This window comes from Schistocerca cancellata, chromosome 4, assembly GCF_023864275.1.
Source record: "Schistocerca cancellata isolate TAMUIC-IGC-003103 chromosome 4, iqSchCanc2.1, whole genome shotgun sequence".
NCBI lineage: Eukaryota > Metazoa > Arthropoda > Insecta > Orthoptera > Acrididae > Schistocerca > Schistocerca cancellata.
The window spans coordinates 794,625,696-794,645,772 of record NC_064629.1 but is presented as its reverse complement, the minus strand read 5'-3'; the positions used below and the strand labels follow the sequence as shown (position 1 = coordinate 794,645,772).

At 43.4% G+C, this 20,077-nt stretch overlaps 1 protein-coding gene across 1 annotated transcript in view; it reads right to left on the bottom strand.

Annotated features, from left to right (window-relative positions):
• Window positions 1-17,727, bottom strand: part of LOC126184720 (uncharacterized) — a 1,073,920-nt gene extending 1,056,193 nt beyond the window's left edge. The window contains exon 1 of the mRNA XM_049927243.1: window positions 17,707-17,727. The gene's annotated coding sequence lies outside the window, so the exon portion shown is untranslated. The remainder of the gene's footprint in view (window positions 1-17,706) is intronic.
• Window positions 17,728-20,077: the final 2,350 nt, after the last annotated feature.

Genomic DNA, 20,077 nt, shown 5'->3' with positions numbered 1-20,077 from the left:
GGTGGTGATGGTGGTTGTTAGTGTTTAACGTCCCGTCGACAACGAGGTCATTATAGACGGTGCGCAAGCTCGGGTTAGCGAAGGACTGGGAAGGAAAATCGGCCGTGCCCTTTCAAAGGAACCATCCCGGCATTTGCCTGAAACGATTTAGGGAAATCACGGAAAACCTAAATCAGGATGGCTGGAGACGGGATTGAACCGTCGTCCTCCCGAATGCGAGTCCAGTGTGCTAACCACTGCGCCATGTAGGTTGCAGTAGGTACTGGGAGATGAAGAACCTTGCACAGGATAGAGTAGCATGGAGAGCTGAATCAAACCAGTTTCTGGACTGAAGACCACAACAACAACAACATGTAAATATTAAATTGCAGTTATTAGCCGGCCGGGGTGGCCGAGCGGTTCTAGGCGCTATAGTCTGGAACCGCGCGACCGCTACTGTCGCATGTTCGAATCCTGCCTCGGGCATGGATGTGTGTGATGTCCTTAGGTTAGTTAGGTTTAAGTAGTTCTAAGATCTAGGAGACTGATGACCTTAGCAGTTAAGTCCCATAGTGCTCAGAACCATTTTTTTGCAGTTATTAAAACGTGTACACGGAAGTAGCGTATCGTTAAAAGCATGTATACCTTACATCACACGTATGCGTTATATGTAACGAATTCATGGGGTAATATCAGGTAGTTCCGGCTTTACCTCATCGCTTCTAACCAGTTTTACGTCAACTGTACCGTATCTGTAAATTCCTTCTGCATACGGAAGAAGGTGAAGAATAGTTTAACACGTCATGTTTTCATAAAGTCTGTTAAAAGTATCATTCATTGTATTACTAGTTTCAGCTTGTAAATCGACGGTATAAGTTATTTACTGAACAGAAAATATCACAAAGTAATGCACACAACCACGGAAGTCTAATAGATTATTTTGTTCGACAACAAAGCGTCTCATACCACGAAGCCTCATGGTGGTACTTAAGTTGCCAACTGTCTTCATGGTCTAATGGCTAAAAAACAATGTTACCAACTCGAAAATAAGAATATGAGGGTTCCCGGCTTCACCCCCGTACCCAATTACACATCAACTTCCTCTATCTGCCATGCTAGTCACAGTTTCTCACAACTTTTAGTCTTTAACAATTACATTCAATAAGTAGTCTTAACCGTCACCATTCAGCCACAGCCGTATGACCAGTGCCCGTCCTGAGGCTGTAATCCACCTGGTGACGCTGTTGAGTACGGAAGTACATAAACGGAGCAGAGTCACGCTGGGAATAGTACTAGTGGCGATACGGGCTGAAAATGGGAAGTCAATAGACATAAACGACTTTGACACATGACAGACTGTCAGTACCCGGCACATGGGTTAGAGCATCTCGGCAGCGGAAAAACTGGACAGCTGTTCACGTGCTACAGCCGTGAGCATCTGTGAAAAGTGTGGAAGTGCCTGTTCTGTGAAGCGGGACATGGTGGCGATCTGTGGCAAATCTGGCGACAGAGTAAAATGTTGATAGAAGTGGATGCGTTTCGTACGATACTGTTCAGATCACATTGTTGAACATGGGGCTGCACTGCAGGTGACCCCTACCTGTCCCATGTTAACCCAACGACAACTGCAGTTAGTATGAGATCGTCGAGATTGGAAATGTGTCGCCCAGTGAGACGAATCACGTTCAACACCAAGTCGTTGGTCCTGTGCGTATATGCATTCATCCAGGAGCACAGCTGCTCGAAACGTGCACCGCGCCACGGACGCAGGTTAATGGGGTCAGTATTACGCTATAGGGTACATTCACCTCTCTTCCTTGGGTTGCCAGTAATCGAAGATACCACGAGGAATACGCGAACATTACTGCGGACCAGCTGCATCCCTTTGTGCTTGATGTCTTCCTCAACAGCAATGACATCTTCCAGCAGGATAACTGTCCGTTGCACAAGTTCAGAAACAGGCTAAAGGGGTTTTAGGAGCATGATAGTAAACTCAGATTGATGTCTTAGTCATCACGTTCGTCCGAGCCTACCCAGATGCGACACGAAAAGGACGCTATTGGGCGTCAGTTCAGTGCCCGCAAACCACCCTCCAGTAATTTACGGGAATTGAGTGACTTGTACGTAGAACCTGGTGCTACATACCGCCAAAAACCTACCAAGGGGTCCTTGAATCCATGCCAAGCATAATCGCTGACGTATTGATATAAAAATTTGGAGCAACACTCTATTAAGCTGGTGGTCGTAATGTTCGGGTTCATCAGTGAATCCAGGCTGTACAATGGACCCTGTGATATGACGTGGTCTAGGGAACCAACCAATCCGGTGGGTTCACTACAAGCGAATGTCGTGGTAGACTCTCAATCAGGCAAGGGCATTTTCTTTGCTTTTCCCTACTACCCCAGATGACCATCGGTGGCAAGTATAGCGGCGACCTGGGAAGAGGTTACTTTCTTTCAATGTATTAAAGACGCACATTGGTGTTATTCCTGGAGCCATGTTGTGGGGAGCCATTGGGCATGACTTAAGGTTGATGGTAGTAGTGATTGATGGAACTCTGAAGGCACAACGGAACTTCACGGACATCCTGCATCTTCATGTGTTATCTCTCATGTGACAGCATAATGCTATTTTTCAACAAGAACCTGCTTGTTCACACTTTATATCTGCATCCGCGGACTTCGTGCGTGATGTTGAGGTACTCTTGTGGCCAGAAAGATTTCCAGTGTGTCCCAGACAGAACATGTTTGGGACCAACTTGGACATCAACTCCGTCCAAATGCTAGAAGACAGTATACAAGGATCAGTTAAAACAGTTGTGGCAACCGAGTGGCAGACAGCTCAGTTGTTCGGCCTTAAACATATTAGAACAGCAAGAGTGCAAAATAACCTATGAGATGGATTCATGATACCATTCCCATCCGAATGAGTGCATCTGCGCAGCTCAGAGGAGGTGCATCATCGTACTGATAAGTGGACTCATATTGCCAGCTTCTTTGTAAATGTGGCTCGATATTGTAATCACCGAAATAACATCATATGCCATCTCAAACCGTGAAGTTTCATGTCATTTTTCACTCCCTCTCCCTCCACCCTCCTGGGTGTTTTTCTTTTTCTGCGAGGCAGTGCACATTGAACACGTCTTTGCGTTCCATTCATTCACAAACTTAACTCCAGAAAACCTATAGTTTCCATCCAACCGGCCATCCACATACACACCCTCTATATCCTTTCCCAATGTAACTTCCATAGCGTCTCTCTTAGCCGACGGAAACCATGGCGACATTTACCTTTCCTATCAGATTTAGCCCATCCCTGTTTATCCTTTCTCACAGTAAACTTATCTCCACATTTCCTACTATAAGTTTTTCTTCCCTTTCAATAACTATGACCTGGCCTCCAATTTTTCCCCAATCCCAAATTCCAGTTAAATGCCACCCACTTTCCTACACTACAAATTCCCATATGTAAGCGCACCAATTCCGTTACCACCGCCCTACCAACAGTACCAATTTACCCTCCTACTACCAACTTACCCCTTCCTGGTACAGGTCTTACAGCTTCATCCACCGCTGAAAAGTATTTCGCTCCTACTATCAAGTTACCATGAATACTTCTTTTTAAAAGACAACTAACGGTGTTTGACATGATCGATGCATGACTGTCATTCTTAATTTTATCATTTTAATATTCTAAAACTTTCGTTATGTTTTTTATAAATTATCTCGTCTGAAGAGCATCAGACATACCGCTGTCGGCCCCCCATCACCCCTCAGAAAGAGGGAATGCAATTACAATTAAGATAAAAGCCTGAAAAACATACAGGTGGTATAGAATGAATATGATTAATTACACTCATCCCCAACACTTTTCCATTTCCCTTTGAATGCCTACATTCTAGTAAGCTTCTGATGTACTCTGGAAATTAATAACATTCAGTGATGTAGGCATAGAGCTCAGCCACGTCTGCTTCTCATAGCGCTGGCTTTACGTGACACTTTTCCTAACCAACGTAGTGAGCTATCTCTTCACGCAGGTCAAAAGTGACACTACATAAAAAAAGTCGTAAGTGAAATTGAGTTTTGCTGTAAGAAGCTTTTGGAAGAGGATGATTTCTACATTAGTGTGTAGTGAGAAGGTACATGTCGCCTAATACAATGGCTGATTTAAAATATAATTCAGTTTTTGTGCCTGGAGACACAAGCTGTCGAATCAAAGGAATGACAGTTATGTTTCTTCTTTCTACTTCTTCTGCATTAAACTAAGTGTTGCAGACTTCTGCCTTCACTTATGCTTGACACCTGGATCAAGATTTTGATTATGAATGCTGATGAGATTGTTGTCAGACTCAGGTTCAGAGTTACCATTGACTCTTAAGAGTGTTGGCTGCAGCCTATATCCGTCGCACTCGATAATTTTGCTGCCTGAAAAGACTGCACTAACATATATAAAAATGATTGGTCCCTGACAATAATCCGACTTTGTATCAAGGCTTTAGAGTTAAAACGTTGAAAAAATCAGGACCGGCAATAATGTGACCAAACAGAAATCATTTTTGGTAATGCTCACTGCATTAATAGCTTTCGATAAGCACTGTATTTCCCTCTGTGTTACCTTGTCTTGGCTGGGTTAGGATCTGGCGAACGTGAGGTTCCTGAGCTGGGGAATAGCGAGCATCACCTGTCCTCTTTAACACTGCTAGCAGTTACTTCTGTAAAACATCTGGGAGTATGCGTACGGAACCATTTGAAGTGGAATGATCATATAAAATTAATTGTTGGTAAGGCGGATGCCAGGTTGAGATTCATTGGGAGAGTCCTTAGAAAATGTAGTCCATCAACAAAGGAGGTGGCTTACAAAACACTCGTTCGACCTATACTTGAGTATTGCTCATCAGTGTGGGATCCGTACCAGAGGCAGATAGAGAAGATCCAAAGAAGAGCGGCGCCTTTCGTTGCAGGGTTATTTGGTAAGCGTGATAGCGTTACGGATATGTTTAGCAAACTCAAGTGGCAGACTCTGCAAGAGAGGCGCTCTGCATCGCGGTGTAGCTTGCTGTCCAGGTTTCGAGACGGTGCTCTTCTGGATGAGGTATCGAATATATTGCTTCCCCCCACTTATACCTCCAGAGGAGATCACGAATGTAAAATTAGAGAGATTCGAGCGCACACGGAGGCTTTCCGGCAGTCGTTCTTCCCGCGAACCATACGCGACTGGAACAGGAAAGGGAGGTAATGCAGTGGCACGTAAGTGCCCTCCGCCACACACCGTTGTGTGCCTTGCAGAGTATAAATGTATATGTAGATGCTATGGATATGCTCTGCTGGCCACCGTGGTGCTTCACTGTTGAACGATGTTTTTCACATGGACGTGCGATGTTAACTTAGCCGTTTGAATCGAGAGGATGTCATAAACCTCTTAAAAAGCAAATCTCAACATCATGATGTGCTACACACCAATGGCGTGGATGGCTTTTGAGGCGAAACAGTCATTAGTTGGTAACTATGGGTCACTGGTCAAACTCCTGTTGTATCGCGCTTGTCCAGATAAGGTGGAGTCTGTCTGGCTCGAAGTTTATTATTCCAGCTATTTGTGAAAAAGAAAAGGTTTCAAAATATCCCTCTGAGCACACTACAAACGTATACATGTATCGCATGGTAGCAGCTTGATTCACGCAACAAAAAGAACAATAGATAGTTCACGAAGCGCTGTGGCTCTCAAGAGTGTTATGAATTATTACCGAACACTGAATGCTTAAGCCAATGCTTCCAGATAATGTAAAGAAATTAAGGAAGAAACCTATGAACTATAAAAGAGCAGATCGTTCCAGATGGTGTAAAGAGAAAAGCAAGAAACCCGTGAATTAAAAAACAGCACATTGTTCCAGATTTTGTAAAGGGAAGTGGTCTCTTTCGAAGAAAGTATTGTCTTCTCACGCTCAGGAAGTATTATAATGTAATGACAAAATTCTCAGATCAGCAAAGCGACTTAGGAATGAGACACTTTTTCCAGAGAAATTAACGTCCCGGCAGCTTGCGGAATTAGAGACTCCAAAATTACTTGGGATTACCAAATTACGACTGAGCTTCAAAACACTCTTAATTCATTTCATTTCTCACCCCCTCCCCCTCCACCCTCCTGGGTGTTTTTCTTTTCCTGCGAGGCAGTGCACATTGAACACGTCTTTATATTCAATATATTCCACAAACTTAACTCCAGAAAACCTATCGTTTCCATCCAACCGACCATCCACATACACACTCAAATTTAATGACTGCTCAAAGTTAATGACTGTAGGAACTTAGAGGAGCTTTATGAAGTATAACAATGATAAGGCATCACTGACGTGAAGCATATAACGAAAAATGTAAGTGGCGAAACAGAAATAACTGTGCTTTTAAGCACACATTCAGTTCTCCATCGTTAACAGAATATGTAATAGCTGGATTACTCGGTCTTACAGTGACGCCTTGTATTACAATGCCCATAACATGCCTGGAATGTCAGCACTCGTGACAAACTGAGAGTACCATGCCATACGACGACCTGAAAAATTGTGCTAAATAAAGTAAAGCTATTATTGAAGCAGCGACATATTTCTCATCACCTCCAACGCGTGTAAACTGCTCTGAAAACTATGTTGTCTGGAGTCAAGGCTGGTCAATATTTTCAGAGAAAATAAAGGCAGGAAGTTCAGATCACAAAGCGAATAGCAAAACATAAGGCTCAAAAACTCTATTCTACCAATACCCAACCAGCTAGTACTTGCGTCTATATCAACAGAAGTAGGATTCCCAAAGCCAGACAGAATCAGCTGTACCTGTCAGTGCACTTCAGTGGACTTGCTGTATAGCCTATCGTCTCCTCTGTACTGTACACACAGAGAAATAACCAGAAAATTTAGAAACTCATAGATCACGAACATTCCTGTCACCCAGATAAATACAATCCACTAATTTAATCTGACTTACAAAGGCAGTTATCTCCCCGCTGAAAGAAAAACAAATCAGAAAGAAAAAGGCTGAAAAAAAACAACCGAGGCATCTGAACACGCGTCGCAGGTATTATCTAACGAGTCATAAGTTGGTCAGTCTACACACACGATATGGATAGTGACGTCTGAGTGAAGTAACCGAGAAGTTGCTCAACCAGTCCCTCTAATGTCGCAGTGTCCCTAGCGGTATAAAGACATAAACTCAAAGAAAAATATAAACATCTTCAGTACAATTGTTCCAACAGAACAGTGAAACGAAAAATGTTCCGGACCATGTGGAGGAACTGCGACTTTTGGGGAAGAAGAGACCCGTTTTACAGAGTCGAATGCCTAATGCTGAAAGGTTATAACCTGTTGGTTGGTTGCTTGGTTTGGGGTAGAAAGGGACCAAACTACAGGGTCATCAGTCCCTATAACCTGTATGGAAAAGAAAATCCCAATGAGGAGAGGGCTAAGGGCAAAGTGAACATATTTCTTAATAACTAATACCATGGAACTTAACCTCAAGCTAGAGCTTGTTGCTATAACAATATGTTCCATAATAATGATTTAGATTAAGCATTATCATACAGCTCCTCAATCTATTCCTCCTTTCTGTGTATTATAATGCGCGTAAAGTGCTCTGGGCAGTTCAGCACTGGTAAGGGAGTCAGTCTTCTTCCCTTACATATCGATATTCCCTTCTTCCCTCCCCAACTCTGATACTGAAAAGTGGCTACCACAACAAAGGTCAAAATTTAATAATGATTGTGGTGTTGCTCACGCTGCTAAATACTGCATTTTCGGGCAACAACAAAGATATTATGTGGCAGTTGTCATTAGAGCACAGTTATTAAAGTTATTTCTCGTAATAATGAATAAATTAGGCACTCATCTTTTCGTGTTTCCCACGCTGGTCTCGTAGTAAAATCATGGCTCAATCGTCGAAAATCTAGGTGGTGATGAATCCAAGCTCGGATGCAAAGAGGCCTAGGTTTTATTCTGCCATATTCAAAAGTTTTGTAGATGCGCTTCACAAACCATTCTTGAAGATTAAACCTTTCAAAGTTAGCACAATAGTGATGTAAAAAAATAATCAGCACTCCGAATTTAAATTACACTTCCTTTTTATTGCTTTTATTGCAATATCACGGTAACACACAAAACATCACTTCACAATACAAAACATACTTGAAATTATCTTCCTCACATTTTATAAGCCAACTACAATATGCGTCTTTCCAACATGACGTCCAAGACTTGGCCTTCTCAAGGTCCGACTCTCTAACAAACTAACTAATAATCGCTTACGCGCCCAAAAATCAGAGTTACAAGTACGTCAAAGATCATAGTGACAAAAGAATGAATACACATAAGAATAATATCATTGCAATATAAACATATCGATGTATCAAACTACCTCTACATTAATGAAATCAAATCTGAATGCTGTCTCAGAAATATGTTAACTACTTCTATAGAAACACTGTAGAATATTACTGGTATCGAGAAGTTCAGGTGAGGTGCCGTAATGGTTATGTAATTCAAGTACCATTACAACTAGTGACTACTTCCTCATCTAAATACACTTGTCATTGAAAAGTCCTTGAAAGAAAGCTGCTAAAGTGGATAATCAGCAGGCCAGTTTGACTCTTTAAACGCAAATGGCTGAATTTTATCGTAGAGACAGCATCCAGGAATAAGTGGATCAATCTACGAACGTAAATACCATGCCACTGATGCATCTTTTCCATTTTTCAGCTCTTTCATTTTTTCTTAATATAGGCAACTTGAAAATTGATGCTTGACATCAGAAAGTGAAAGAGCAATTGCTTACTACATTGTTCCTGGGAGAACAGAATGGCCATTTACAATTGTCATGAGCAACTGAAGTCTCCAAACCATCCCAGGAGCCATTTCAGAAAAAGATGGAACATTCTGCACAAATTACTGCTACCTCTAGCCAATATTATACCCTTCGTCTACACAAAACTATCGTTGAAAGAAGCAGATAGATCCTTTTATTCTAATTGTGAGGACATTTACAACCGACCGTCATTCACATGTGGGATAGTTTCCTCACTGTCTGTGTCTCGTGTCAAAGCGCCGCATGCCTGTGAACCGCATCTCGTCATTAAAAAAGTAAAGGCACCTAACTGCCATTAATAACTTGATCTTGCTGGAAGCAGCTATACTATATGCTTTCTTACTCAAATAGAACCACGTAGGTGTCTATATCAATCTTAGAAGGCCTACGATATCACTTGGAAGTACAACACAATTGATGAACTCCATCAGCGGAAGTACAAGAGACGACAACCCATATTCATACAACCATTCCTGTCTAGGTGCTATTTCAGATACCGAGTACGGAAAGCCCTATCACACCGGTCGGAATAAGTAAAACGTGTACCTTGAGCAAGCGCATTACTCGTCAGCATATTTTCCCATCAACCTGATTCGTGGGCGATTTCGTTTCATTGCGCTCCTGTAGAGGTAGGATGAGCGTACGGGCATAAATTTATCCGCAGATTTGTATGCCGTTCACGACGCGTATTTAGTCCTTCACTGCTGATAATGATGTTCACGTCTCTAAACAGGGTAGAGTCGGTGACATTTTCGTATCTGCTGAGTGACGGCAACCTGAATGGGTACTATACCCTTTAGGCTTTCGGAAACCTGGCGAACCACGATTACCCCGTTCCTCATGATAGGTCATGGCGCTGCCATAGGTCAAACGGATATCAAATTCCTTTTTTAAATAGGAACCCCCATTTTTATTACATATGAAGGAACGTATACAGGGTGGTCGATTGATCGTGACCCGGCCAAATATCTCACGAAATAAGCGTCGAACGAAAAAACTACAAAGAACGAAATTTGTCTAGCTTGAAGGGGGAAACCAGATGGCGCTATGGTTGGCCCACTAGATGGCGCAGCCATAGGTCAAACGGATATCAACTTCGTTTTTTTAAAATAGGATCCCCCATTTTTATTACATACGGATGAACGTATACAGGGTGGTCCATTGATAGTGACCGGGCCAAATATCTCACGAAATAAGCATCAAACGAAAAAACTACAAAGAACGAAACTCGTCTAGCTTGAAGGGGGAATCCAGATGGCGCTATGGTTGGTCCGCTAGATGGCGCTGCCATAGGTCAAACGGATAACAACTTCGTTTTTTAAATAGGAACCTCCATTTTTTTACTACATATTTGTGTAGTATGTAAAGAAATATGAATGTTTTAGTTGGACCATTTTTTTAGCTTTGTGATAGATGGCGTTGTAATAGTCACAAACAATTTCAGACGAACAGTTGGTAACAGGTAGGTTTTTTAAATTAAAATACAGAATGTAGGTACGTTTGAACATTTTATTTTGGTTGTTCCAATGTGATACATGTACCTTTGTGAACTTATCATTTCTGAGAACGCATGCTGTTACAGCGTGATTACCTGTAAATACCACATTAACGCAATAGATGCTCATAGCGATGTCCGTCAACCTCAATGCATTTGGCAATACGTGTAACGACATTCCTCTCAACAGCGAGGTATTAACCTTCCGTAATATTCGCACATGCATTGACAATGCGCTGACGCATGTTGTCAGGCGTTGTCGGTGGATAACGATAGCAAATATCCTTCAACTTTCCCCACAGAAAAAAAAAAAACCGGGGACGTCATATCCGATGAACGTGCGGGCCATGGTATGGTACTTCGACGACCAATCCACCTGTCATGAAATATGCTATTCAATACCGCTTCAAACACACGCGAGCTATGTGCCGGACATCCATCATGTTGGAAGTAAATCGCCATTCTGTCATGCACTGAAACATCTTGTAGTAACATCGGTAGAACATTACGTAGGAAATCAGTATACATTGCACCATTTAGATTGCCATCGATAAAATAGGGGCCAGTTATCCTTCCTCCCTTAATGCCGCACAATACATTAACCTGCCAAGGTCGCTGATGTTCCACTTGTCGAAGCCATCGTGGATTTTCCGTTGCCCGATAGTGCATATTATGCCGGTTTACGTTACCGGTGTTGGTGAACGACGCTTCGTCGCTAAATAGAACGCATGCAAAAAATCTGTCATCGTCCCGTAATTTTTTTGTGCCCAGTGGCAGAACTGTACACGACGTTCAAAGTCGCCGCCATGCATTTCCTGGTGTACAGAAATATGGTACGGGTGCAATCGATGTTGATGTAGCATTCTCAACACCGAAGTTTTTGAGATTCCCGATTCTCGCGTAATTTGTCTGCTACTGATGTGCGAATTAACCGCGACAGCAGCTAAAACACATACTTGGGCATCATCATTTGTGGCAGGTCGTGGTTGACGTTTCACATGTGGCTGAACACTTCCTGTTTCCTTAAATAACGTAACTATCCGGCGAACGGTCCGGACACTTGTATGATGTCGTCCAGGATACCGAGCAGCATACATAGCACACGCCCGTTTTGATCACAATAGCCATACATCAACACGATATCGACCTTTTCCGCAATCGGTAAACGGTCCATTTTAACACGGGTAATGTATCACGAAGCAAATACCGTCCGCACTGGCGGAATGTTACGTGATACCACGTACTTATACGTTTGTGACTATTACAGCGCCATCTATCACAAAGCGAAAAAAGTCGTCCAACTAAAACATTCATATTTCTTTACGTACTACACAAATATGTAATAAAAATGGAGGTTCCTATTTAGAAAACGAAGTTGATATCCGTTTGACCTATAACAGCGCCATCTAGCGGGCCAACCATAGCGCCATCTGGTTTCCCCCCTCAAGCTAGACGAGATTTGTTCTTTGTAGTTTTTTCGTTTGATGCTTATTTCGTGAGATATTTGGCCCGGTCACTATCAATGGACTACCATGTATACGTTCCTTCGTAAACGAAATTTTCAATCTGCAGCGAAGTGTGCGCTGATATGAAACTTCCTGTTTGATTAAAACTGTGTGCCGCACCGAGAAGATAGGAGAAGAGATACTGGCGGAAGAGAAGTTGTGAGGAGATGGGGTGAGTTGTACTTGGGTAGCTCAGTCAAATGGTTCAAATGGCTCGAGCACTGTGGGACTTAACATCTGAGGTCATCAGTCCCCTAGACTTTGAACTACTTAAACCTAACTAGCCTAAGGACATTACACACATCCATGCCCGTGGCAGGATTCGAACCTGCGACCGTAGCAGCAGCGCGGTTCCGGACTGCATCACCTAGAACCGCTCGGCCACAGCTGGTGGTAGCTAAGGCGATAGAGCACTTGTCCAAGAAAGGTAAAGGTCCCGAGTTCGAGTCTCGGTCTGGCACACAGTTTTAATTTGTCAGTAATTTTGACCTTCCTTCGTCATCCACAATGCCCCGTGTTCCACCTCATTTGGCGACCATCAGTGGAACTGGAAATTGCAGTGTCCACGAGTGATTAAGCCATTTGAGATTCGTATGAACTTTGACCCAGTGAAACTTGAATCACTTCAGTTTCGAAACAGCTCTCACTCTCGTTTACTCAGTTACAAGGTATATTGCATTTCAGATTAATTTTTGAAATATTGGTGAAATTTATTTTACTTTAAACCATCACCATTCAGTCTACACCGATGGATTCAAGTTGTAGACAACCTTGCCTGACCTATGATGGGCCACGATTCTCACCTGAAGCTGTGTTTACCAAATGAAGTCGTCGTCATCTGTGAACCAGGGGTGTATGCGACCTTGATACCACTGTAAGCAATTATGTGAATGCAGGCTACAACATTCATCATATGCTCCGATTTCCCGAGTAATGTTCATTCAATTCAAGATAGTACCCAGCAGAAAAATGAGTCTCGTCTACACAGGAGATTCTGTTTCACTTACGTCATATATTAAAAGAGGTGATATCGCTAATAAGTGGCAGATGCGCATTGTGAAATGCCCCTACTTGCAGTGACCTTGCTGCTGAGGCACAAGGCGATGTATTGATGACAGGCCACAGCGTAGGTTGATTTGGGTTGTTTGGGGGAAGAGACCAAACTGCGAGGTATTCGGTCTCATCGGATTAGGGAAGGACGGAGAAGGAAGTCGGCCGTGCCCTTTCAAAGGAACCATCTCGGCATTTGCCTGGAGCGATTTAGGGAAATCACGGAAAACCTAAATCAGGATGGCCGCACGCGGGACTGAACCGTCATTGTCCTGAATGCGAGACCAGTGTGCTAACCACTGCGCCACCTCGCTCGGTCCACAGCGTAGGTCCTTGTACACATAGCGGCGAGGGTAAGTTATCCTTGCTCTTCTCCAGACTGTCACACGACTTCCTTCTCCAGAGAGAGGTGCTTGTGTTGTACAATTATCGATTTGCTATTTTTTAATAGTAGATGAGTTGTCAGAGGGTCTGACTGCCATGCTGAGGTACTGAAAAGGATTTGGTGGGAGGACCGATGGGCACTCAGCCACGTGATGCCAGTTGAGGAGGTTCCGAAGTGAGAAGTAGTGGCTCCAAGGCTCAAAAAGTTGTCAACGGCCGGGAGAGCGTTGCACTGACCCCACAGCCTTATGACGTCATTATCAGAGAATGAGGCGGTAGTCTGTTGGTACTGATATCTCTTTCGAAGCCTGAATGCGGAGCTAATATACTTTAGTACAAAGTGTTTCACATCGTTACAAGGGAGCAAAAACTGACATACAAGTAGTTCGGACTTCTGTTCAAGGTGATAAAGAGACGAATATGATACTGTAGAAGCTTTAAATAACTCTTTTGTGTGTAACCAAATTCACTTTACAGACTGTGAGGACATATTCGTTACACAAAACAAGAAAACAATGTGTAGTAGACATGGACCCTAAAATAATACCTTAAGAGGAATGAGAACTTGTTCCTCTTCGAACTATAATACTCATCTCTTCTACTACAAGCAATTTGCTTACATATTTTGGTATTATGTACAAAAAAATGACTAGTGCACATGGGCTATGTGCTATGAACACTTGCTCACCTTCGCAACTGTGAAACGCATGACTTCTGTCGAATAAGTGCTTTCCTCAAGGTATGCATTTTAGACCCCATATTTAGTTGATTTTATTTTAAGGAACGTGTCCTCTAAGTCTGTACGAAATATTGTGCATTAAATGGATACAAAAATTCGGAAGATCACCCGGGAGCGTACTGTTACACAAAACCTGCCTTACTTTTTTAGTCTTAATCGGTTGTCCAGAAGTTAAGTTCCGATCGGTCGCGAAATGGAAACCACTGGGAAAATCCGGTAAAGCTTTGCATAGATGTGTTGGGCAGTATCTTTAGTATACCCGTCGATCGTGTCGCGTCGCTCTTTTCAGTTGTGAGTGAACAGTGAGCATGTAAAGATGCGTGGCTAATAGCGTCTCCGCCATTTATGAGGGCCTGGTTAGAGATTTCGCCTGTGTCATGCAGCCCACATAACACAACTGTCTAGCAGTTCCCTCTTCATGCCAATGTTCGGCCGCACACTGCAGGGGCAATGAAGACGCTCCTGCAGCGTCTCCGATGAGCAGTGTTTGATCACCCACAATACAGTCCATAATTGGCTGCCCCTGAGTCTCATCTATGCTCACAAAAACAGCTGGCTACGAAGACAAAATTTTTCCGTAGACAACGAGCTGCAGACCAGTGCAGATAACTGGCCGAAAGCACAGGCGGCTGCTTTCTATGACGAGGATATTGGAAAGTTGGAACAACGCTTCAACAACACTCGAAGTTGGAGCGGCGACTATGTAGAGAAGTAGGTGGAAGGTGTACCTAACTGTTTCAAATAAAACGTTTCTGGTTTTCACTGTGGTTTCCATTTCGCGACCGACTGGAACTTACTATCTGGACAACCCTCGTATGTTAGAGCATGAGTCTCTAGTGGGCGTTCCAGACTTCACGGTGGGTGGTATGCGATAGGGATTTTAAAAGCATTGTCATTACGTTTTCATATAATTTTGAGATATAGTTATTCATAAGTAATTATTATTATGTGCTTTAACCCGTTATAGCTCTGCATTGAAAAATTTATGAAGTAAAGTTACTTCCCTAATCTATAAATCACCCATACTGTGGAATTGGGTGGTCGGTTAGAATGTTTTACTACTAACAGGGATACGAAAGAGGGTGGTAGGTAAAAAAATGTTGACTACCCTCGTGTTGGAGTATTGGAATTTTAACAGTACATTTCACGACAAAGACATATTTGCTGGTTTAGGTTTTGTGTGCGAGAGGGTGAATATAGGCCTATGTGTGTAGAGTTATGTGGATATTAGCGCATATTTATGGTTTCAGTTTTAGAGTTTTTAAGATTTTAACCACATGTATCTCGGAACGTTTTATCCGTGCTATTGATCACCTTAACTAGCGAAATCAGCATCACAGTAATCATTAATGCACTATGAGGAAGTCTAACTTAAAATTCTGTAAAAATATTGTGTTTAAGATTGTTTAGCTTTGAAAGGAATTATCATCATAATATTTAGCTGTGTCCAAAAGTATTGATTCATGAAAAATAAAATAAATTATTTTCCATTAATATTTAGCTTTACAGCTGGAACGCCTTATCCTGCACACCTAATTACAACTGTTGCTCTCAAGTGAATATTTAACTGAGTAGTAATATCAGTTAATTTGATTTAAAATCACATATATACCCAGAGACTCACCCTCCACATTTGGCTCCCTAACATGGGGCTGCATAGCTTAACGAGTAGACACTTTCCAACTCATGCGAACTATATTTAAGAGAAACAACAGTATGTTTGAAATAGCATCTTGCTTCACGTGGAGACAGGTAACATCTTCGAAACTAATTCCAATTTAAACAAAAAAAAATGAGGAAGAAGATACAGCGTTGGACATTAGTAGTGCCATATTGTTTAGAAAAAATCAGAGGAAGAACTACGCACTTATCCACCCGGAAACGGAATTATATTTCAATGGATCGCGCAGTTACGGCTTCTAAAGCCAGGGAAAGCTCGGATCCTAGCGTAAAAAGAATTCACTGTCCTATTAAACAGCTCGAGACAGATGGTAGCATTTACTCCCAATTGGATTGTGTCCGAAAGATCAAACGACCTCCTGAGTCGCCGAATTGGCTGCGTTTCGCCCAGTGGGCAGTTAAGTTAGTTATTGCTTTCCAAAATATAGGGCTTTTACGACCAATCGTGAAAAACAGTGATATACTTCCGAAACGCGGCAGTGCGCGCTCACCCATTCGTGCCGTCGTTGCATTGTCCTGCCGTTGCCGGAAACAGTTACGAGCGTGTGAACTGTGATAGAGTGTAAAGTGCTTGGCAGTAACGAGGGGCACGCCATTATCTGACATTTGAATTACTACTTTGATCACTTTCCTCAAACAGATTTACTTTCTCGTAAATTTCACTGCACGTGCAGCAAATCGTCTACCTTGCAAGAAAGAATATCAGCTCATTCACAAGCTGTGAAGAGTTATGAAATGAGAGACAGCTATTCGCCACAGGTGTTAAATAAAACCAGTGCAAAGAGCGGTAGCGACTTTTTGCAGAAATGTTTTGACGCGCGACTAATTTACGGAGTACCTCACAAAGATTTAACGGAGCACGCGACAGGGAAACGGCAGATACACATTCGCGATCAGAACATCATTCCAGAACCGCCGGTTGACAATGAGACAATATATTCACAAACGTGATCAAAATGTTATTTGACGTCCGTCGGAAGACAATGGCGAACATTGTGTTCGGTGTTTTTCAGGACATTGTTCGCTGATGAACGATACAAATTGATGGAGAGTGCGGAAGAAGAATTTCAATGAAAACAGCGGAGTAGTACAACGCAAGGCAGGATGTCTGTCCTGTTCCCATTGTAGAGGTTTCTGAAACTCATATACGTGCTCACATTAACGTGCAGCTGTTCATATGTTCATTATATCACAGTTTCCAAAAATGGTAGTTTATGTGCTTTCATTACTTACGAACATTTATTTCCTGCTAATTATTACGAGTTAAGAGTTCAAGAACAATCTACATAATACGCGCCTGTGCGCTCCAAAACAATACGAATCAGGTATTATTACTTGGCAAAACATATGTGTGCGACAAATATAAAATTCGACGTGATTCTAAATACACAAGAGATCCGTTTTAAATAATCTTATTTGTCTACTTCTTGCTGTATGTAACATACAAGTGAATTGTACACAAGTAGCTGTTCCGAAATCAAGTATTCATATACGAAGCAAACAATTCAAGTGTGACCTAAATTACGGTGTTGACAAACAAAGAAACGAATTAACTAGTGGCGCGTGGACAGCAGGCATGCTTAGTGCAAAAAGATTGTCAAACAGTTTGGTGAATTAACGTACCAGAATATATATACATTTTTACGTTTCACGCCTGTTTGACAATGGGCCATACGTATTACTCTAGTGACTCATGTGCATGCAAAGTAAAGTAAAATTTTCAGTTAACTAGACATTATTTGCTGTTGAAATTTAAACTGTTTAGTATATATACTGCTCGACATTACACGAGGATCAGTTGCACACGTCACCTCAAAGACATACTAGCAAAGCGGCGATTAGTGCTGAAGGTGAATATTTTATCTTAAAATATTAGGAAGAGGGCTTTAAAGGACACTGAGAGTCCAGTCTGAAAAGTGGGTGAGGACGGGTTTCATTTTGTACCAGTAAGCAGACGGTGGCAGGCAGTGCGAAATACAAAGCGCGAACATGCATGACGCGCAGGCGGCCCCGGCGGAGCGAGGCACCACCTACCTGCCTGCTGCGTCCCGTGCGTCGTGGCGCGCACTGCCGCCGTGCCGGCCCCTACCCCTACCCCTACCTCTCACCCCTCCACCGGGGACCCTGCCACCCCTCCGCCTGCGGGCTGCCCCACCTCTTATTCCCCTCCCCCTCCGAGGGCAACGCTCAACGCCTCGACGCGCACTCGCAAACCCCGCCTTCCGAAATTTCGTCGCGTGTGTTTATAGCAGCTCGGGGCACGCCGTGTCTGTCATCGGCCTAGAGATGCGGCGAAACAGACGCTGCCGCTTACAAAATTCACCACCGGCGGGATTAAAATATCCGCTGCCGGGGGGCGAGCAGCTTGTTGCTGGGATGCTACACATGTTTCCGTCACCTGAGTGACTCGACGTCCCACGTGGAATACGTGTTCGGTAACCCAAATGAATCCCTTCGGAGTTCAGGTGGTGCTTAATTCGAGCTGTTTTTTTACAGTGGCGACATCGTGACGACTCTTGCAGCCACAAAAATACCGACAGGAATGGCACGATACAGACGGACAGTTCTGTACTACATGCAACAAAAAGATAATATAAGAGGATTGTGTGCCCTCTGGCGCCGGTAGCTGGTAACACTACAGTAGGTAGACTAAATTCTTTTAAATCCTACGAAGCTTTTAGAAGACTAAGCTATAGTACACCCAGAACAATGGGCATCCCACCGTCGGAGGTTCGATCCTCCCTCGGGCATGGGTGTCTGTGTTGTCCTTAGCGAACGTTAGTTTAAGTTACACTACTGGCCATTACAATTGCTACACCAAGACGAAACGCAGATGATAAACGGGTATTCATTGGACAAATATATTATACTACAACTGACACGTGATCACATTTTCACGCAATTTGGGTGCATAGATCCTGAGAAATCAGTACCCAGAACAACCACCTCTGGCCGTAACAACGGCCTTTATACGCCTGAGCATTGAGTCAAACTGAGCTTGGATGGCGTGTACAGGTACAACTGCCCATGCAGCTTCAACACGATACCACACTTCATCAGGAGTAGTGACTGGCTTATTGTGACGAGCCAGTTGCTCGGCCACCATTGACCAGACGTTTTCAATTGGTGAGAGATCTGGAGAATGTGCTGGCCAGGGCAGCAGTCGAACATTTTCTGTATCCAGAAAGGCCCGTACAGGACCTGCAACATGCGGTCGTGCATTATCCTGCTGAAATGTAGGGTTTCGCAGGGATAGAATGAAGGGTAGAGCCACGGTTCGTAACACATCTGAACTGTAACGTCCACTGTTCAAAGTGCCGTCAATGCGAACAAAATGTGACCGAGACGTGTAACCAATGGCACCCCAAACCATCACGCCGGTTGATACGCCAGTATGGCGATGACGAATACACGCTTCCAATGTGCGTTCACCGCGATGTCGCCAAACACGGATGCGACCATCATGATGTTGTAAACAGAACCTGGATTCATCTGAAAAAGCGACGTTTTGCCACTCGTGCACCCAGGTTCGTCGTCGAGTACACCATCGCAGGCGCTCCTGTCTGTGATGCAGCGTCAAGGGTAACCGCAGCCATGGTCTCCGAGCTGATAGTCCATGCTACTGCAATCGTTGTCGAACTGTTCGTGCAGATGGTTGTTGTCTTGCAAACGTCCCCATCTGTTGACTCAGGGATCGAGACGTGGCTGCTCGATCCGTTACAGCCATGCGGATAAGATGCCTGTCTTCTCGACTGCTAGTGATACTAGGCCGTTGGGATCCAGCACGGCGTTCAGTATTACCCCCCTGAATCCACTGATTCCATATTCTGCTAACAGTCATTCGATCTCGACCAACGCGAGCAGCAATGTCGCGATACGACAAACCGCAATCGCGATCGGCTACAATCCGACCTTTGTCCTCATGTCAGCACGTTGTAGGTGTCGCCACCCGCGCCAACCTTGTGTGAATGCTCTGAAAAGCTAATTTTTTGCATATCACAGCATCTTCTTCCCGTCGGTTAAATTTCGCGTCTGTAGCACGTCATCTTCGTGGTGTAGTAATGTTAATGGCCAGTAGTGTAGATGAAGTAGTGTGTAAGCTTAGTGATCGATAACCTCAGTAGTTTGTTCCCATAGAACGTACCACAAATTCCCAAAAATTCCCACGTTATGTAAGTACTTCTACATCTGGATCTACAACTTCAGTTACATACAGTACACTATGACTTGCATGGCAGAGAGTATTCATCTTAATACAGCGTAGTCAGAAACAACCTGAAAAGCTTGTACGAGTGCTGTAGGGTAGGTTGTGGTGAAAGATAATTCTTATGAAAAAATTCGATACGTTGCGGCCATTCCTAATTAATTAGCATTGAAGTTGGCCAATTAGGCCGTTGCGCGCGCA